Source organism: Glandiceps talaboti, chromosome 20 (assembly GCF_964340395.1).
Source record: "Glandiceps talaboti chromosome 20, keGlaTala1.1, whole genome shotgun sequence".
Lineage (NCBI taxonomy): Eukaryota > Metazoa > Hemichordata > Enteropneusta > Spengelidae > Glandiceps > Glandiceps talaboti.
In genome coordinates this window covers 9665462-9674147 of record NC_135568.1, presented here as the reverse complement: position 1 = coordinate 9674147, position 8686 = coordinate 9665462, and positions in this window count along the sequence as shown.

The following is an 8686-nucleotide window of genomic DNA, read 5'->3' as shown; positions in this document are numbered from 1 at the left end:
TTTGGTGATACTTAGCCATTATAGCTATGTAGTGATTATATTTTGAGAGCAAAGCACTTGATCTATTTTGGTTACACAAGTACATACAACTTTCGTGTCGTGATTCGCATACTGATTAACACACAGACTAATATTTGCAAATTGATATCCGAAACGAGTGGTTTCGATCAGAGATAAAACAATTGTACATGTGCTGTGTGTAATTCGCTGAAGGCAAATACTGAGTGTATTTAATGTGTAAACATTTTCCCATGTAAATGACGTTAATATTAATCAGCTTGTCAATTGAAGTAACATTTGATAAGAACAGTTGGACTATTCAAGATCATTTCTGGATAACGCTTGTCTCGAGTTCGTTTTCCCCCACGTTCGATATATTTGTCTGCAATATTGGTACAAACAATATACCGTGTTGGATATTAGTTGAGTAGAAGCAAATCTGCCTTGACAATAATCTTACCTACATTGCCACATTTTATTGTCTGCACGACAAAAATTTTACCAACATAAGTATATCGTCTCGACAAATATCTAAGGAACATTGTCACATGTTAATTAAGTCTGGCGCTACAAACATTTACTAACATTACTACTTATTCTTGTCTGATTCGACATGCAAGAATCTTACACATTGCTGCTACATTTTGCCAGCTGGCGTAACAACAATCTTACTAACGCTGCTACACGTTATTATCTGGCTCGACAGAAATCTTGTAGTTAGTTGGTCGTGGTTGTCATTTTAGAAGTTACAGGAGTCAACGCCCTCACTTTTCTGAAATCAAAAGTAAACATGTAATATTGACAATGTAAATAATCTTAATTGTAACAACACGCTATTTCAATATTTACTCTCAGTAAATAATCATATCCCAATGAATATGCCGAGACAAGAATATGACAAATCATACATATGTATTCAAATATATAATAAATTATTGTGTTCACTTTCATTGAAGATGTTATTAATTTATAGGTGTCTATGACTCAGTATAAAATGTATCCATGTTAAACTGTACTAAAGATAAAACCTTTTTGTTTAAATCTTTCTGTAGTTACTATTGTGAATGGGGTTGTCGGTGGCCGAGTGGTTAGCTCGTGTGCCTCTTACCATTGCAACTGGGTTTGAACCCGCCTAGAGTCTACTGGGTTTGATTAAAATATTGACCATACTGAACAATTCAGGTTTGTCTGGGCACTCCGATTTCCTCCAGCTTCACATTCGGATGATTGGGCACTACACAAGAGACGATTGTATTGGAATTCCCTAATTTACTTTGAATTTAATAAAATAAAGTTTATTTTGGTAGAAAATTATTTTCCTCATCAGATATTGGTTGGTGTATAGAACATCAGGATCCGATCAGAGCAATGCAAGTTGTTCTAATTCTCATTTCTTATTTCTCCTGTTATCATGGTTATACGTCAACGTTCAGTTTAAAGTACAACATTCATCCTGGCCTCATGGGTCCCATGCTACGTAAAACATACCAGTAACTCAGGACGCCCAACACTGATAAGAAACGTACACTTTGTGGAAGGCTGGTGTCATGCAAAACAAGCCAAAATCAACAAAGTGGCCCAAATTTAACATGGAACAGACCTTACATTCAGCCAGGTTCAAGTTACCACTCGGCATTTAATAATAATAATAATAATAATAATAATATTAATAATTATTACATTTCGAGTGTCGGTCTTGATTGTTGTGAATATGAATTTTAAATTTTGTGTTAATGAGATTTCCATTTTTGTCCTTTTGCTTTTAAAATTAAATTTTAACTTTGAGATATTTTAGTGAAACTAATCAACACAATGCTACAATTTGTGTTTGGCCTTGTATCAGAGATTTGTTCAAGTTATATTTAAATTTGATAGCATTGGATAGTAAGTATCTAGGCTAGAGTATGTATTCTATTCATCTCGTAACTTCCTCTGTGCATTTTTTTAAAACTCTGTTTATCTCCACAATGTTCTCTCCGAAGTATATAACTACTAACAGTCTAAACAATGTAGGACCCCTTTGAGGTTTCAATCAGAAGAAAGTGACCCAGTCTATTAAAAAAAAAACCGTTTCTGAATGAATGAATGAATGAATGAATGTATGCTAAGATGTTTAATGTATTGATTTCCATCTAACAAAGTCTCCGTATCCATAAATTTATTTATATTTTCAGAACTTCGCACGATGTCTGATGAAATTAAACAACAGTGGCCTCATAACTTACGACTATAAATTCATATTGAAGCATTTAATCAAATCACCTTTCATTTATCAAAGGTATTAGTCGCGTGTCCAAATTAATTTACTTTGAAAATTTGACCACCTACTGATAACAATTACAGCCAACAAAATCGAGCCCCCTGTCGTATTCAATCATATTCCTCATTTCCTCATGTAAATGTATTGATTGTGAATAACAATAGAGCCTGGTTTATTTTTATTAACTGATCAAAATGAAAGACCTCGGTCGTAATTTATGTGTTATTATCATTTATGTCTCAAGGTGCATTGATGATTTTTAATAGTATACGCTAATGCAATTATATAAACAGGTTTATACTTTATATTATCGTTGTAAACTAAATAGAGCACGGGGGATTCTTATATTACTTTTTTCTAGGTTAGACTCATGAAAGCGTTACATAACACCCAAAAGTCAAAACACAGTCATATACGATGAAAACTGTGCCATGGTACAGAGCTTCGTGTGGTGTTATAAAAATCGTATGATCTGGCATTGTTACATGTCATTGACTGTCTTGAAAATAATCTTACTACGATTGGTACATTTCATCATCTGAACGGACAACATTGTACTTAATATATTGCTAATGTCTGTCTCCACAAAAATCGTATTGATGTTGTTGCAACTCATCATTTAGAGTGACAAAAATGTTACTATTACTGTAAATATTTCCGTGCAAGAGATACCCTTTTCTTAGCAGACAGTTACAATGTTGTCTATCTGCTATTACACAATCTTGATTACTTCAAACGAAGGAATTATAACAATGTTAGCAAGACTTGTTCTCAGGTCAGACAATGGAATGTAGCAATAACATTACCAAGATTTTGTTGCGCCGTCTTTTGAATTTACCAAAGTAAGCTTTGTCATCAAGACAGGCGATAAAAAATGTAGTAATACGTGATAGCAAGGTTTTTGTTGAGTCAGACATGCTGATGACATGCTTTTATTGTTATTGACGAGAATGATAAAGATCTGTTTTCAAAGAAAATTGAAAAACAATGTACTTTGAGAATTTGAGTCTTTCAAAGCTAAATATCAAGATAAATTAGCATAATTTACGTTTTTGTTTTTCCTGCTTGTTCTAACTCTTAATATTACCTGTATATTATCATCTGTAAAGGGTAACTAGTATCTTTGGGGAAATTACTGGCCATGCTATGTTCCTGTATGTTCTTTCTTCTGTACCTTACTGTGCCATACTGTTGTCCATAATGTTGTACCACAAACAGAAATATATGTTACTTTTTGCGCCCCAAGGGGAAACGTGTACATAGGGGATCACAATAAATAGCCAGATATGTCATACGAATTGAGGGACTAGTAACTTTGGGAAAATGTGTGCACAGACTTGTTCATTACTATGGTAATCTAAAAATGGCAGAAAACCGCGGTTTCAGTACAAACTCTTTCACGTATTGACAATTAAAACGCAAGACATTTGTACTGCATATCATCACTGGCTGTATCGGTTACCGTAACGACTCTCTTGCTTGCACAGCTTAGATTAAATTATAGATTGACAGTACACTCATGCACACACCGATTTTGTGGCATGTATTTTATAATATATTAAAACACGTGTTACAAGACAAGGTGTATGACCTTTACAGGACGAGGCGTTGACGTGGTTCATGAGGTGTAAACCTTTGTGACAGATAAGAAGCTCATTTTCAACAATTAAATGGTATTATAAAATAAAACATGAAAGGAACGTCGACTTAGATATATGTTATTTTTGACCCATGTAAGCATACGTCAAAGCTGTGAAAGTGTACAACCCATCAGCTTCATCTGTACACTCGACTAAATTATATATTTTCTAGTAAATTCTTTGGACACTGGGTATTTTATGTTACCGCACTTTGTTTTCTATTGTTATTGTGTACTTGATTCTCTGAATAAACAATTTCCTTTATTATGTCCCTCGCTAAACTGAAAGCCCTGTTTTGAGCTGTTACAAGCTGAAACAGTTTTTTTTCAGCTCTGTTCCAAATTACAACCAGCTTATCACAGACATTAAGAAAGCTGTCAAGCTGCAGAATGTTGTTAACAGACTTCTCATGTTTCTGCAGTTCAGACACTGAGGTTGGGAAAACGACTTCTTCAGCTTGCTAACAGATGTCTGTAGCTCATAGACAGATGTCTACAGTTAACCAACAGATTGTATTTTTTATTTTTGTTATTTGCAACTACTCCAAAGAAATTAATATATATGTTCAAGGAGGCTTGCTGATGAACAATCAGCGACAGACTTCTTGCAGTTTAAGAGCTTTGGACAACATCTGTTCTCAAATTTGTGGGTTAGAAAGTGCGTTTCCTCGTTTAATGTTGATAAATGTTGTTTTGGCTAGTTTTTACCATTATTTTGTTGTTACTAAGTGATGTCAAGCTAAAATATGTTACATTACATTTATTTAGTCAGATCTGCAGTACACAGTAGCTCAGTGTTTTGCTGGGCATCCATTTTTCGGAGAAACAGCAACATTTTAATTCAATGTATAAATTTACGAATTAGGTATTACGAATTGTCCTTTTGAAAGTTTAATTAAATGGTTCTATTCAGTGTTTATGTCAAAGTTACTCTTATATGAAGTAAAAGCTGAGTATACAACGTTCCAAAAACCCGTCATTGTACATGTACTTGAGGTCGCCATTATTACATGTCATAATATATTCATAGTTTTACATGTGACCGGATTTCTGTTATCCTATTGGATGACATATTGAAGACCGCCATTTTTGCAATCTAACAGTATCGAACGACTATGTCAACTCTTGCAATGATCTGTCCTATTTTCAACACTATTCGAAACATTGACAACAATGAAACATCGGCTAAAAGCTGTTCCACAAATTACCGATGTTGACAACAGGGTTGCAGTACAATCAGTCTCTTGAGATATAACACATTTTTTGTGAGTACTGAGATTGAGTAACACACATAGAAATATCACAAACAGTATATACAGTAGGCATTGGAAATGATTTTCGTAGTTCCTCTGTTGTGTACGTAAGTTACAATCGATCATCTTTTTGAGAATTGTCAACTTTCGTTAGTAAGAGTATCGTGTAAAATTCGATTGAAAGTGAATGAAAGTCTCCTGTGATTTTTCACATGTGTAAAAAATCGAGTTGTTTTGGTTATTATCTTTAACTGATATTATGTAATGACACTTTAGGGAATCATTCACTTTAGTGCTAATGAGAAAGGAGATAAGTGTAGTACAATGAGTAAAAAAATGCTAGAATGAAGGGGTGACGCTCCCAATAAAATGCCACAACATTTAAGTGAAAGTGTACTCCAATTTTTCTGATGTGAAATATATAAGTAAGAAAATATTGATATATATCATCCCATGCAAGGATGGGTAACTGACACTATCCCATTTTCTTTTAATTTTAAGCCATGAAATTTCTATTGAATGTAATCAAGAAATTGTACAAATCAGACGTTGTCCCTTTTACTTTATACACTTTTAACTTAACTCTTAACTCTGGTACAGTGCAATAGGTGTTGTTGGTCACTGGATATAAACATAGAGATGTGACACCATTTTTGTAATGCCGATGGCAGGAATTGTGAGAAGAAAATCCTAATATTTAAACCCATCCTTGCGAACGAGAGATTTCGATTAATTTTTCATAAGCTTCGTAGAAGTATACGTATATCTATTACCTCTTTGGGTTTTCAAGAAATTGACTGGCATAGCTTGACGGGATGTCTGTTATTAAACCGGCAAAAGTGCGATTTGGAGCAATACCTGATCACTATTCGGTATTTGTTACGCTTGTAGTAATGTAGTCGTACACCCCATTAAGTCAGCAGTTGTAAAGGCTAGTCGCACTACTTTTGGGCATTCCTGAGACCTTTGAATACAAGAACGTCTGAATTGAATGCTACTTATTTATGCTACTTTATCATAATTAAGAATAACTGGAATATTTCATAGCATGATTTTATTCCCTTGATGACCACTTTAACCAAAAGCATATAGTTCCAAGCACAAGGTTATTTTTAAGGGGTACACCATTTCAGGCAGGGGGACAGACCTTCATGTTTTATCAGCAGTTGTCATCATTTTTATTGATCCTTTTATCAGTAACATTGCAAATAGTTTTTGTGATGCAATCGATAAAATTACACCTCGACCAAGTAAATAGGCAACACAAGTAGGAAGCCATGATAAAATTGTCAGAATAAAGACCAAATCCTCATCCATATGGTCAATGGACTTTAACTGTAGATAAATACGTCAAACAGTATATACTGCCATTCAGATGAGTACGTGCTGGTTAGCATTCGTAAAAATTACAAGATTAGAAAAATGAAATACAAAAGGTGTTGAGTTTGAACTATACTAATTGCTTTATATATATAGAGAGAGAGGATCTTAAGAGAGTTCAAGTGGCGAATTGCAAATACTGTTGTAAAGAAAAATACATAGCGAATCAGCATACGATGCAAAGCAGTATACTACAGATCGAATACTTGACAAGCTACCACTATTTGACTATTAGCGCAGACCACTTGTCCATAGATTGATCTTGTTGAAACCTTTCAGTTGCTTTAATGAGAGAAAATGGAATTTTCAAGTAACAACGACAATGTATCGAGCACTGGACAAGGCAAGAGTAAGCCGAAGTAATACTCGATGGATATAAGCTCATGAAAGTTACAAGATTTTGATCAGAAGGTGAAAGTAGGTATTAATGTACAGTTTGAAGGAGGAAAAGCGATGACAAAATACGATTGAAATGGTTATTCAATAAGTTATTAATTCTCGTGTCAAAGGTCACAAAGACATTCGAATATCAAATAAAGTGAACGCGTAAGCTTGATAATCTTGTAGGTTTACTTCATCGTTAAAGGTATATATTCAGGTTATATTTTAAAAGAGTTAAGGGGTCACGACACAGAAGTAAATTTTTAAAATTTTAGATTATTGATCCCTCTTGTTTAGTTGAATGTGGGTGATCTAAAATATAGATATAACTACCCAGGCTAATTGATACAAATAGCGTCTGAAACCCTTTTGGGGACGAGTGCTCACATTGATCCTTAATACACTACACGAGCAATGAGTCTCCCTTGGGAGAAATGTTGTGTACTGCACTGACCGGTATTATATCACTTCGTGTACTTCTGTGTTCAATAATGTCATGTACTATTTCCCAATGCGTTGAACAATGTCAATGATGTAATGTACTGTAACCGTATATATATATATATATATATATATATATATATATATATATATATATATATATATATATATATATATATATATATATATATATATATATATATATATATATATATATATATATATATATATATATATATGTTGAGGGTAGAAGAAAATCAAGTCGGGTTTTTCGTCTCTACAAGCCTGTTTCGTGAGTAAATCACTCGTCAGGAGATGTTGATGTACATGTTGATATATATATATATATATATATATATATATATATATATATATATATATATATATATATATATATATATATATATACATATATATATATATATATGTACTGTTCTGTACTTTACTTTACTGTATTGTACTGTTCTGTACTGTATTGTACTGTTCTGTATTTTACTGTATTGTATTGCTCTGTAGTGTACTGTACTGTACTGTTCTATACTGTACTGCACTGTACTGTACTGTACTGTACTGTACTGTTCTGTTCCGTACTGTACTGTACTGTACTGTACTGTACTGTACTGTACTGTACCGTACTGTACTGTACTGTTCTGTACTGTACCGTACTGTACTGTACTGTACTGTACTGTTCTGTACTGTACTGTACTGTTCTGTACTGTAATGTACTGTACTGTACTGCCAAACACTCATGATATCCTGTTTTTCTTTACCAAATCGCTATGTACCAATTTGAACCGTATCCTCTCCTGTCAGTACCGGCGTACGAAAAATATTAACGCTCTTGGTAGGATATAATCGAAGAGTAAAAAAACACGGAACAAAGTCGAAAAATATAATTTGTTCGTATATTGTAGACTCTTCTCTTTGGAATAAAACAAGATAAAATTGAGATAAAATAAATAGTCAGACACACATGATATCAATTCACTTGGTAATGACTTTCAACATAGATGGCTAATCTTACAGATATCTCTAAAATAGTCTACACTAGACTAACTTAAATTTAAAGAGGCCATATTGATGAGATGTGGACTTGTTTTATTAATTAAAAATCTAAAATGTATACATATTTCTCATCCATATGGCAACTTTAAGACATGGCTTTCAAAATTTATGACATATGATGTATGTTTGCTGTGAGATGTAATCGCCATGATGTTCCAGGATTTGGGCGGATTTAGATATCCTTGGCGCTACACATGAACATTGTCTGAGGTTGTCTCTACCGCATACATTAAAAATCTAAAGGCACATTCAGGAATAGTTTGCACT